This window comes from Mustela erminea, chromosome 16, assembly GCF_009829155.1.
Source record: "Mustela erminea isolate mMusErm1 chromosome 16, mMusErm1.Pri, whole genome shotgun sequence".
NCBI lineage: Eukaryota > Metazoa > Chordata > Mammalia > Carnivora > Mustelidae > Mustela > Mustela erminea.
In genome coordinates, this window is record NC_045629.1 from 32096827 (window position 1) to 32109303 (window position 12477).

The 12477-nt window shown below is 41.9% G+C and overlaps 1 protein-coding gene across 4 annotated transcripts in view; it reads right to left on the reverse strand.

Annotated features, from left to right (window-relative positions):
• PAG1 (phosphoprotein membrane anchor with glycosphingolipid microdomains 1) overlaps nt 1-12477 on the reverse strand; it is a 133625-nt gene that overhangs the window by 79692 nt on the left and 41456 nt on the right. For all 4 annotated transcript variants that reach the window (XR_004279842.1, XM_032316971.1, XM_032316968.1 and 1 more), the window contains exon 2: nt 8275-8344. The gene's annotated coding sequence lies outside the window, so the exon portion shown is untranslated. The remainder of the gene's footprint in view (nt 1-8274; nt 8345-12477) is intronic.

Sequence of the window (12477 nt, forward strand, 5' to 3'; positions counted from 1 at the left end):
AGATGGTCCAAATCAAGTGGACTTTTCTAAGACAGGAAGTGGCAAAGGCCCTGAATTTCAAATCTGTTTTCTGTCTACCTAACGCTATCCAACAAACATTATCTTTGATGACCACAGAACCCACACTTCCTTGGTTCGCCTGACATGAGGGACCATAAAATTATATGCAGGCTCCTCAGCAGCTTCTTTGCTACCTGAAAGAAGACATTGATTCATACATGTTCCCATTTTTATCTGTTTTGCATAAACAAAGCAGACCTGTAGAAAAGACTGGATTCATTAGCATGTAAAATACAGCCATTAGTGGAAAAGCGATATTCCCAGACACAACAAGATCAGACTCTGGCATCTGGGCTGGACCTGGGGGTTAAGAGGTAGACCGTTTCCAAAAAAAAAAAGCTTTCCTTTGGTAAGAGTTAGTCCCAGGGGTAAATTAAATAACACTACCAAAAAAGGATGCCAGAACAAGTCATTGCTTGGGTCTACCATCACAGCAGAACAATCTATCCAACCGACCCTTCAATGAATGGGTAACTCTTAAATGTGTTTCTCTCTCAGAATCTTTTGTAAGCTCCATCTTATGGTTGGAAAACTTGACAGGACTCACCTGCCTCAACTACCTATCACATTAACACACAGGAGATGTGTTATCACCATGCCAGCCAGATGCTACAACCAGGAAGCAAACACTGGCTAATTACAAAAAATACAAAGTTTAAAATACCATGGATTCTACAGCAAGGGAGGCGACAGTCAGGTCTGCTTCCAGGCGGTAATGATGAAATGGTCTCAAAGATGAAAATGAGGGGAAGATCCGGAGAAGAAAGCAGATCCAGAACATTTGGGTGCTCTCTAATGGCCAGGCACTGCTCTGGGCACTGAGTATACAGGGTGAAAAAAACAAAGTCTCAGCTCACTTCCTGGTAGGTGAAGAATGACAGAAGACTAACACCAAAGTATCAGTGGGGAAGTAAATTAAGAAGGTCAAGGATTAAGAAGTGAAAATGTCTTGAGGAGTTCCTGAGCCATGGATGCTTGGGAGGTCCTCTTTGAGCAGGTAACATTTAAGTTGCAATCCACTTGTCAAGAAGAAGCCATCCTCTATGCTTTCAACTTGGAAGAACTATCTTTGCTGGGAAAAATTGGAGAGATATGATTTAGTCTCATAATCTTGCATTTTTCTCCTGTTTTTGTGTTTGAAGCATACATAATTTTTAAACAGTAGAATATTGGTCAGATTACATAAAAAGATTATAAGACAAAGCAATTTGAAATCAGTCAACAATAAAATAATTTGATCCTGCCACTCCTGACAATTTAACTGAGTGTCTCTGTGCTCTGTAACAGTACCCACGCCCATCCCCAGTGCCACCAGCTGGCTTCGAGTCCGAGTGGCTATCTGCAGCCTATACCACACTTAGACACTCAAGAGGCAAATGTCTCCAGTTAAAGTAAACAGGAGTTCTTTCTTTAGCAGAGGCTCAAGAACATGCTCAACTAAAAATTAAACTTCCCTCATCTTCTGCAAACATAGCTTGTTTGGCTTAATAATTGCCTAACAATACCTGAAATTGTATGTACACATTTGATGGCCTAAATACATTCAAATGTGGGAAAACAAATTTCCCACATTCATGTCTGGCAGTGTGCCCTCGCGCTACGGGGCATTTACAGAGCGATGGCAAAGCCTGGTGTAAATGAAATAGCAAACCCTGGTTTATCACTCCTGAGTTTCTGTATTTTCTGGCTGTCCCACTAGGAAATACTCAGCTTCATAGAATTCTCAACCTTGTGGTCATTTCCCTACATGAAGTTTTGGAAAGAATTCTAATTTCTTGTCTTTTCCCCTGTTTTCTGATTCATCATTGTTAAAAACCCCCAGCAGAGACAGGCTATCAGCATAACCTGTCTGATGTCTACAGAGACAGACACTTTCGGGTGTCTGCATGAGGCACACGAAGAAGGGTGGGCTCTGGCATGGACCGAGCAACATGTCAACATCTGGAGAAACTATGGTTGTTCCCAGAGGTCCACCACTCAGAATTGTCATGTGTTACCAATTTGGATACAGGGTCAGCTAGCTAGCGGTGACACCTATCATTCCACTGATGACAAGTGTTGACTTGCTAAACCCAGAGGGCTAAAGAAGAATGACTTTCCTAAACAGCTTCCTGGAGGGGTGCAAAGTTAATTTTCAAAGATAGGGAAGAAGGGTAGGATTAAAGAATATGAAGCTGATTATACTGGAGGAATGTCAGAAAGATTTTGGAGGACTTTGTTAAAGCTGTTTAGAAAACATAACAAATAACCTTAACCTAATGGTTAGAGTCCAAGAGCCAACACCCTCCTCTTCCAACAGGCCCTGTAGTGTGCTTCTCATGCCAGGCAGTTTGAGTTTCTGCTGAAGATAAGATCTCAACCTCATAGCAGCAATGTCCACAAGAGTCAAACTATGGTAGGAGCCGAGATGTCCTTCAATAGATGATGGATAAAGAAGATGTGGTTCATATATACAATGGAATATTTCTCAGCCATCAGAAAGGATGAATACCCACTGTTTGCACTGACATGGTTGCAACTGGAAGGGATTATGCTGAGTGAAATAAGTCAAGCAGAGAAAGACAATTATCATATGGTTTCTCTCATATGTGAAACATGAGGAATAGCATGTAGGACCACAAGGGAAGGGAGGGAAAACTGGATGGGAAGAAATCAGAGAGGGAGACAAAGCATGAGTGACTCTGGACTCCGGGAAGCAAACTGAAGGGGGTGGGGAGATAGGGTAACCAGGTGATGGGTATTAAGGAGGGCAGGTGTTATGATGGGCACTGGGTGTTATACACAACTAATGAATAACTGAATACTACATCAAAAACTAATGATGCACTATATGTTAGTTAACTGAATTAAAAAAAAATCTCAACCTCAACACTCCAAAAATAACTCTTGGAATCGTCTTACTTTTGCCAAGTGAGTCATCTACTCATAAAAAGAACAGCAACTTTCTTGGGGCTTAATGGGAGAAACCCTTGAACATGGACATGCCATCCCACTGTATCAATGCCTAACACAGCGAGACAAAGAGAAACAAATGTGACCAGCAGTGAACAGTAACCACAGTGAACAGCTTTATGTCCTTTCCTTTCTAGTTCCTAGAACCCTCCTCTGAAGAGGCTCTCACACTGTTGCTACCAGGAGAGATCAAACAGGGAAGAGCCAAAGGGGCAGTGTCTTAGAGATTTGTCCCAAAGCTCTGGAGGGGGACTGGGGCCCCCTGGGAGCTAAACACCCAACAGGAGCACCCAGCTGCCCTCTGAAGCAGGTAGTGAAGTTTCCAGTTCCTAAACTCAAGGTATGTCCTCAATGGTTCTTAACTTTCTAAGGAAACTGTGGCTACTGGTAGATGAGTTAATCATTGGAAATCTTTTCACAGAAAATCGTGGACCACTTAAACTGGAAAGAGCTTTGTTTTTCATGCAAAAATATTCCTCATTTCAACTACCCATTTTTTCTTTTTTCTCTTTCCATCCTCTTTAAAAAATATCAACAAGTTACTTTTAAAAGAAAAAAAAAATCTTGACATATAGAAGATGATGGAAGTCAAGTGAATAACTCTCACTTACCTTTATTTTAATGAACAAACACAATGACACTATAAACAAAACTTCAGTCCTTGAGAAGCTCAAGAACTCAACCTTGGGTCACCCAGCTGCTAGGATAGCATCCAGGTCATCTGACTCCTCAGCCAGTTCTACCATGTAAAGATCAGAGAACTGATAGATAAAATTCCAGGAGCACCTTGGTGGCTCAGTCAATTAAGAATCTGACTTGTTTTTTGGCTCAGGTCATGATCTCATAGGTCATGAGATCGAGCCCCGTGGCGGGCTTGGCACTCAGTGGGGAGTCTGCTTGAGATTCTCTCTGTCCCTCTCCCTCTGTCCCTCCCCTCACCCACATGTGCATGCTGAGGAGGGAGCCTGATGGAGAGCTCAATCCCAGGACCCTGGGATCATGACCTGAGCCCCAGAGCCAAAGGCATATGCTTAACCATCTGAGCTACCCAGATGTCCCACAGAGGTATCCTGTCTTCTTAAAATACCACCAAGTAGACAAAAGTATTCCAAAGTGAAGGAAGTATCCCCAAAAGGGAACACACTTGCGTTACCTGCCCTTTGGGGATACCCATGCTGTGGGATCCCTGCACTATGGGACAACTTTACAGGGTTGCAATCAACAGGCCCAGCACGTCTTTCAGGAGCAAGCTGACAGACTTGGTGTCAACAAGGGGTTGTCGTTGAAGCTCTGATTCTATCCAGCCTGATGTTCCAATTTTAGTTACACTTCCTTTAGGTTCGTTTGCAAAGTGGCACCAAAAACAAACAAACAAACAAACAAAAAACCAAAAACCCAGAGGATGGACGTTAACCATATGCTGAAATTTTCCTTTCACACTTGGGAGCACAGCAAATGCACTTTTTCAGGCTTATGAAGTAACCCTCCAGCATCATTGATTTTCGAGTCTTACAAAAGCTCTCCGTATTGTGCCTTCACCACAGCCTTACGCTGCTATAACTCCTGTCAGACATCATCTTAGCTTTATGAATAAATAAAACTATGCTCTGGGGAAACATTGATTTAAGAGGAAAAATCAATACCCATCTAGCACGTGATCGACTTGAGCTTTAAGGCTACTTATCCCCAAAGTACAATGCAATAACTGAGTGTAAAACCATACCTTTTGCACCCTAATAAAAGGTAAGCGAGGGTAGGGGAAATTGGCAGGCGAATGCTTGCCTGCCATAGTTCCTAGCATAGCAGGATTTTTCTTTACAAAGTAGTTAGCAGATACTTCCAAAGGGGAGGAGATAGGGAAGGAGAAAAAAGAAATGGATGAACCAATGGTACCAAAATCTTGATAGTGTGTGAATATGGATTGTGAATATATGAGAATTCACTCTATTATTAATTGTCCTATGTATGCAAGATTTCACATAAGAACATGAAAAGTATTTATGTTTGCTTGGAGAAAACTCTACAAAGCTGACAGCAGCCAAGATGCTGATAATGGTTCTCTTTGGCTAAGAGCCTCCCGTGGAAGCTTTTCTCCTTCCTACGGAGTTCTGCATTTTCCAGTTTTCTGTAGTGAATATGTATCTTGCTTTTATAACTCAGAAGACACACACACAATAAATGTAGCTAAGGACAGCAAAAAAAAAAAAAAGAAAGAAAAAGATTAGGGAGACTGCCAAGGATTTGGTTGACTACTGGCCCAGAGAAAGCCAAGATTCACGACGTAACACATACTTTTATATTCAGCTCTTTCTTACTGCTCTTGGACATTTTTCAGGGCAGAAGCAGGTTGCTATTAAAATTGACTGGTTTTAAAAATAAAGCTAATAGCTTCTGCTGCAATTAACCTCATCTTTGTGAGCCAAAGATGAAATAAGAGATAAAAGCTGGCTAAAGTCACTATTTCCTCAGCCCTGCTCTCACCCGACAAGCTAAACCTATTTTCACAGTGGAGACAGTTGTTCAAAGTCCTGACAGGCCTGTGGTAACCTCTGGTTACAAAGCCAAGGCTTTTGTCTTCCTGCTCACAATTGGTTGGAATTAAAAATGAATTCCATTCTTTTTCTCTAACTCCTCAAAGATCCAGTCTTTTGCTAATTGTGTTAACTGCGGTCTCTCAAGAAACACTCATGTGTTGATTTGGATTAGGGCTCATGTCTCACCAAACAGTTACTGATGCTGTTCCTTCTCATTGCTTGTCTTTCTGATATGTGGGAAGAACAAGTCTGGAAATTTAAAGCACTTTTTCCAAGTCAAAGGCGATTAGAGGCCTGGAAATAGGTCGGGGTAATCTAAATTTTGAACCTCAAATTTAAGCACAGTGAAAAGTAACTACTGTCATCACCAAAGCTGGTGAGGATATTGGCCGAATCTACTTCTAAGTTGGAAATGACACACAATTAAAATTCCAAAAGTATCTATAGGAGGGTCAGACATATAAGTGGATAATTAAATACAGCACAATCAGAGACACAACTTAAGAGCTGTGGAAGCCCAATTATATCGGGGGACCAGGAGGGCTTCTTGCAGGACATGAAAACTGAGGTGGATCTGGAAGGGTGTGCTGGAATGTATCAAGGAAAAAAGGGCAAGGGCATTCTCAGAAGTAAGAACAGCACACACAAAGGCACGTGTGCCTGAAAGCCCGCTGTGTGTTGGAATATCCTGAGAAATTCAGTCTAAATGAAGCTGAAAGTCTAAATGATGCTGAAGTGGGGAGAGGCAAGCAGTGCACGAGACGGCTGCACAGAGCCAGTCGTGGAGTCCACACCAAAGTGTTTGGATCTATTCTCAAGGTTAAAGTGTACACAGAAGTCACTGAGTAGGAAACCACATTCTAAATTGGGGAGCAAGGGACCTAAAATCGGTAGAGTTTTGGAAGAGACTTACGTTAGTTCTAGCAACAGACTGAAGGCCAGTCATGAGGGCCAGAACTAATGTAGTGACGGTAGCAGACAGAGGAGAGACTGGGAAGATATTTACAGCGAACATTTGTAGCAGCTGGCAGTTAATATTTGGCCTCACCAAGCCCCAGTCACTGTTCTTGGAATTTTCCTATATGATCTTAAATCCAGAATCTGGTGTGCACTGGATGCAGAGGGTGAAGCAATGTCAGGCTGGAGATTTCTGGCTTAAGTCACAGGGTCGACAGTGATGTCTTTAAATGAAATATTGATTCCTGGAGAAGGAATCCGTTATAAGCAGAAGGCGAGCAGGTGGGCAAGGGGAAAATGTTTCACTGAATCCAATATTAATTTTGAGAGCTGCCAGGGATACACAAGTGAAGATAACCAAAACATTGGGGTCAGGAATTCGGCAGAGAGCACACTGGAAATTTGGTCGGGGGAAAAAAAAATCCTCGGTTAAATTTAAGCAATCGGCCATGAACAAAAAAAGGAGCACACAATACAATGCTTTCCAAAAACTCAAAACTGTGATTCCACTACAGAAACATCTGAGACCTATTCTATAATATATAGATTTCTGAGTTAAACCTTAATGCCCCCCTAACTGGAAAATGTTTCATTTCGGGCCCACAAATAAAATGAGTAAGGCAAGCAGCTAGTGGAAATGGAAGTGCATTAGAGAAAATATTTAATCCCCAAATTGAGATTTTAGTCAAATGTTGGGTGATCAGAGTGAAGCATTTTTGGAGTGTGGATAATCAAAGCTCTTAATGCACTGATTCTTTAGGCTAAGTTAACTAACAAAAGGCAGGCTGTTTTCCAGAATCTGTAGTCATATTTAGAAAGACCTCAGAGGGTAATCAAAATGACCCCGAAATCACTCCCTGTTCTTGTAAGAGGAAAGGGTTACTCTGAAAGAGAAAGAAATTCTCAGCAACTTAAAAGAAAGATTTAATTAAAAGACAGTGGCCTATTTTACTGGATTCATTCTGTAAAGAGATCGGGAACATTCAAGCCAGATGTACGCCTTTCTTTCTAGCCCCGCAGAGGAATTGCATAATGATGTATAATGGATAGAGGTCAGTCAGGTCACAGTGTCTGAGGTTTGTAAATCTTTTAAATGGGTGAACATAGCACTTTGCAGCCCAGGATTCATTATAAAAATTGAGAATCAAGTAGTTAGCTAACTGCTATAACTAAATCTAAAATATCTTTGTGTTAACTTGTCCTTCACTTAGGTTGGATAATTTTTTTTCTGGATTCGGTTCTATTCGAAAATGACCCAAAGTCATTAAAGAAATTTGATACAACTTTATCATTAGCATATATTAGATTCCTTACACCACTGAGAACAGTGAACACAGCCTCCCAATTTTGATTGTGGTGGCAGTGACAGTGGGGAACACCCCAGCATCCTATTAATCTATCCAACAAACCCTTAAGACGGTAACAGTGATTATCCTTATCTCGAAGTTGAGTAGAGAGACCAAGAGGGTAGGCATTTTGCCCAGTCTCTCACTGGTATCAGAAGGCAGAGCCAGGGTTGTGCCCATCACCAATAGGAAATGCCACACTATAGAAAGCATAACCATTGATGTCTCACAATCTCTATGGCAAAAACCCCTGGTGCTGAATTAGGAACTGTACAGGCTAATACTCTTGAGATTTTTCAGCTTCAAAGCTGTGTCTAAGTTCTACAGTGCAGGGTCCCCAAATAATCTATCGATTCCCATACAAACTTAAGCTAAAAGCAAGCTTGAATAAGCGAGAACATAGAATACATCAGATATGTGAATACCTTGAAATCACTCTTTTCCGGCTCTGAAGTTACACCCAACTGCTGAAATAAGAGAACGGCCTTGTGTTTTCTGGAAAGGAAACACAAGAAGAAACAATTTCAAAACTCTGAACTGAAGGAACATTACAATAGCTAAGGGTAAAATGATCACCTTTTCATTTACCTATTAAGGTTCTGAACAATAAGAAAAGCAACCAACAACTCTTTAATTAACCTTTAGTATTTTAATACTATAAAAAAAGAATGTTGAAAAACAAAGGTTAAACCTTTCATTTAAAATATTCACAGACCTATATATTTATCTGAAATTTATATATGCGGAAAAGTGTACATGACATTACATGTGCTCCCTACGATGAATAATTATGCCCTGGAGGTTTTAGACACATTGCTGCATTCTGCCTTTCTCTCCACAGACATGGACAGTGACTATGGGTTAGTACTGCACACCTCACACAGAGACCTTCTGAGTTCTGCAAGATACCATGGGTTAAAACAAAAAGGGCTGCATGTCCCAGACGATGATGGTCTTTTCAAGACAAAGATAGCTGGAATAAAGTGGTACAGAACAGTGTGATAATTATTACAATATATTTAGGAATATTATTTTATTTTCATCTTGAAATGTGCTATATTTTTGTTAGCATCATTCTTACCTTAAAATAAAAACCCTATTACTTATAAAGATCATTTCCTCTAAGAGGAAGGGTGATGCTATTTTGAGGAATGTAATCTCAAATCTGAAATTTTGTTTTTGTTGACTATGGATCTAGGAAGGCAACTTAAAATATGTTAAGTGGAAGTAAAAGGCAGGGGTCATGAAAGAATGGCCCAATAACTAGACTGAATATTCTCAGAAACAGTATTCACTGATGTAAACCGATGCAAATTTTTTTCCTTTTTGGTAGTGTAAAAGAGAAAAGAAAGCCATTTCTTACGAAAAAAATGAAATGCAAGTGAATGCTAGAAAGAAAAAGAAATAGTAAAATTGACAATAAGCAAGGTGGTGTTTGCTCTGCGAGCTGCCGTATCAGACTCTCCAGGGGCCACCAAGAGCTCCCCAACCCCTACTGCACCTCATGGAGCCTACACCCACATAGTCTAAGAGCCTGAATATAAGCTCCAAGAGAAAAAGGGCAGTAAATGGCAAGGGGGAGTCACACATCGGGGAGGCAGGGAAAGGGTAAAGATCACATTTACCATATTTCAACAAAGAAAGGCAACGGAAATTCTTTCCTCTTCGCCTTTTGCTGGGAAATTCCCCATTCTGAACCACTAAGCGTTACAGTTCTGCCATATCATGGGTTTTGGTAGGTTTCCTGAAAACTTATCATTTATAGAGCCAGGAAGGTGCATTTCAAGCTCTAATCAATTGCGTCAGAAGCAAGTGTTGAGAGTAGCACCTGTTTAGAAGTGGAGAACTATTTTGAGACTCTGCTACCTCTGTCTAACAAGCCTTTCTGAAAAACCTCTGTGCTATCTCAAAGCGAAGAGGAGAAGGCCCAGTTCCAGAGACCAAGTTACCAATATACATGATACAGAGACACAGGTAACAACAGACCTATGTCCAGGTTGTGAAGAGACCACAGAAAAGAGAGTGAGGGCTCTGTGCATAGGACTCTCCAAAGCTCTTCGGATGAAACCCAAGCCACTTGGCACAGTGTGACAAGCTCCCCATCACACACCTGCCACCATGCCCAGCACCCTAGCGGAGCCTCCGCCTCATCTCCCTAAGCTCCCACCCACAGTTCTCCCTGCCTCTGCCACACTGTCAGTTTACTGCCTTTTTAAGAGGTCGAACAACTCGACCTCGAAATGAATATTGAGTAAAGCAGTTGTTTTTCAGCTGGAAACGATCTGTAATGTGCTTATTCAGAGTAGGTGGATGCTGGTACCTGGCAGGTGTGGTCCACCAACCTAGACCCACAGCCTGTCACATCCTTCTCAATCTTGCCTGTCTCTCTCTCTCTCTCTCCCCCCACCCTTTTTTTTTTTTTTAAATATTTTATTTGATAGAGACATGGCGAAAGAGGGAACACAAGCAGGGGGGCTGGGAGAGGGAGAAGCAGGTTTCCCTGAGCAGGGAGCCCGATGTGGGGCTCGATCCCAGGACCTTGGGATCATGACCTGTGCTGAAGGCAGACGCGTAACGACTGAGCCACCCAGACACCCCCAATCTTGCCTGTCTCTTCTTTAGAGTCCAGTAGAGAAGTAAACTACAAAGAGCAGTGCAAAGTACAGAGCACTGGAATGTGGGGCTGGGAGATTCTTTGTTCTGAAGGGTTGGTGTTCCTTCACGCCTCAGCTGTGATGACCAAAAAGGTCTCTGGACTTTGGCAACTGTCCCCTTAATGGCAAAATCACTTCCTAGCTGAGAATCACTGGTCTCAACGAATGATGACTTATTAAAGCATAGTAATATTTTTATCTTAACTTCCATACTTTGCAGAAAGACAACAAATTGGATAAGGACCAGCAGAAAGGGCACGGGTGAGGGAAAAGAGAGGGAGGAAAGCACATATATTGAGCACCCTCTGTATTCTCGGCCCTAATACAAAACACACTCTGCTTTGGATTCCTCAACCAAAGCTTGCTCAAAAGCTTGGGAGGCAAGGATCTATGCTGGCAATGTTACTAAAAGCAAAACTCTTCAGAATGAAATTAAAATAAATATTTCTAGAACTTTCCACACTGATACGCCCTTCCTTCACTTGCAATGGACCAACTGCCTGCATTTCTCATCCTTGAGAATGGGCAGCACTACACAGTCCCATGGAGAGTGCCTCCATTTGTGGCTTCATAGGACATTTCCTCTACCAACTTAAAGCCACATACGTGGTTGTTTTCATAAGCATAGGCCCAAACAGCGTCATATGCATGGCAAATATCCTCTTTCCTAAATGCACGACAAAGTAGGCATAGTTAGCCTGTGGAATTGTCAAATGTTTTCATTACAGCTCTCTGTCAGGTCCCAAGTAAAGACAGCATGCTCTGTAGCCCAGAACAGGAGGGTTGGTTAAAGGCTCATGTGACTATCAACCTCCTTGAGAGTGTTTACTGAGAAAGGACAGGAATTCTTGGACAGAACTAGATGCTGGTCATTTTCCCTCCTGATCCCGGAAAAGCCGGGCAGGCTCAGCAACCTCTAGGACATTCAGCAGTGTCAGGTCCAAAGGGGTCCCCAAACAAGCGTCTCCCATAGCCTTGTCTGTTCAGAAAGGATGACAGTGGCTTTTAAAATATCTATGTTGAATGGAATACTATGCAGCCTTCAAAAAAATGAAATCTTGCCATTTGTGATGACGTGGATGGAACTAGAGGGTATCATGCTTAGTGAAATAAGTCAATCGGAGAAAGACAACTATCACATGAGCTCCCTGATATGAGAAAGTGGAGATGCAACATGGGGGGTTTGGAGGGTAGGAGAAGAATAAATGAAACAAGATGGGATCGGGAGGGAGACAAACCATAAGTGACTCTTAATCTCACAAAACAAACTGAGGGTTGCTGGGGGGAGGAAGGTTGGGAGAAGGGGGATGGGGTTATGGACATTGGGGAGGGTTTGTGCTATGATGAGTGCTGTGAAGTGGGTAAAGCTGGCGATTCACAGACCTGTGCCCCTGGGGATAAAAATACATTATATGTTTATAAAAAATAATAATAATAAATAAAAAAATTTAAAAAAATCTATGTTGATATATTGTTTTTGTTATAATTGGCTTTTTCAGATTCTCTTCAAATATAATTGTTTCTTCCACTCTAAAACATCTAATATCTCTTCAAATGCTTTATTTAAGGATAATTTCCATGTGCTGGACACTATTCCTTGTGGTGTTTCCATACTGACCAAGGCAGACAAAATTCCCAGCCCTCATGGAGTGTCCTGGTAGGGGATGGGAGACAACCAGCCATCTGGCAAAACAGTTATGAGAATTACTAAACAACTGAAGCTAGTCTGGGGCATGGGTACAGTCATGCATGCCCTTCAACGTAACCATCATGGTGGCACCACTGGGAGACTCAGAGAATGCCCAGTGCTCCCATGGCTCCTCCAGAGGAGACCCCAGACATGGGCCCACATGCAGACATGGGGGTGAACCCAACAGATGAATGTGAGAAGCAATTTTATCAGCAGAAAGTAAAGAGGGGAAAGAAAACGGTGAAGGTTTCACAGAAGAACAGAAAGTAGGGCTGAGTCCTCTG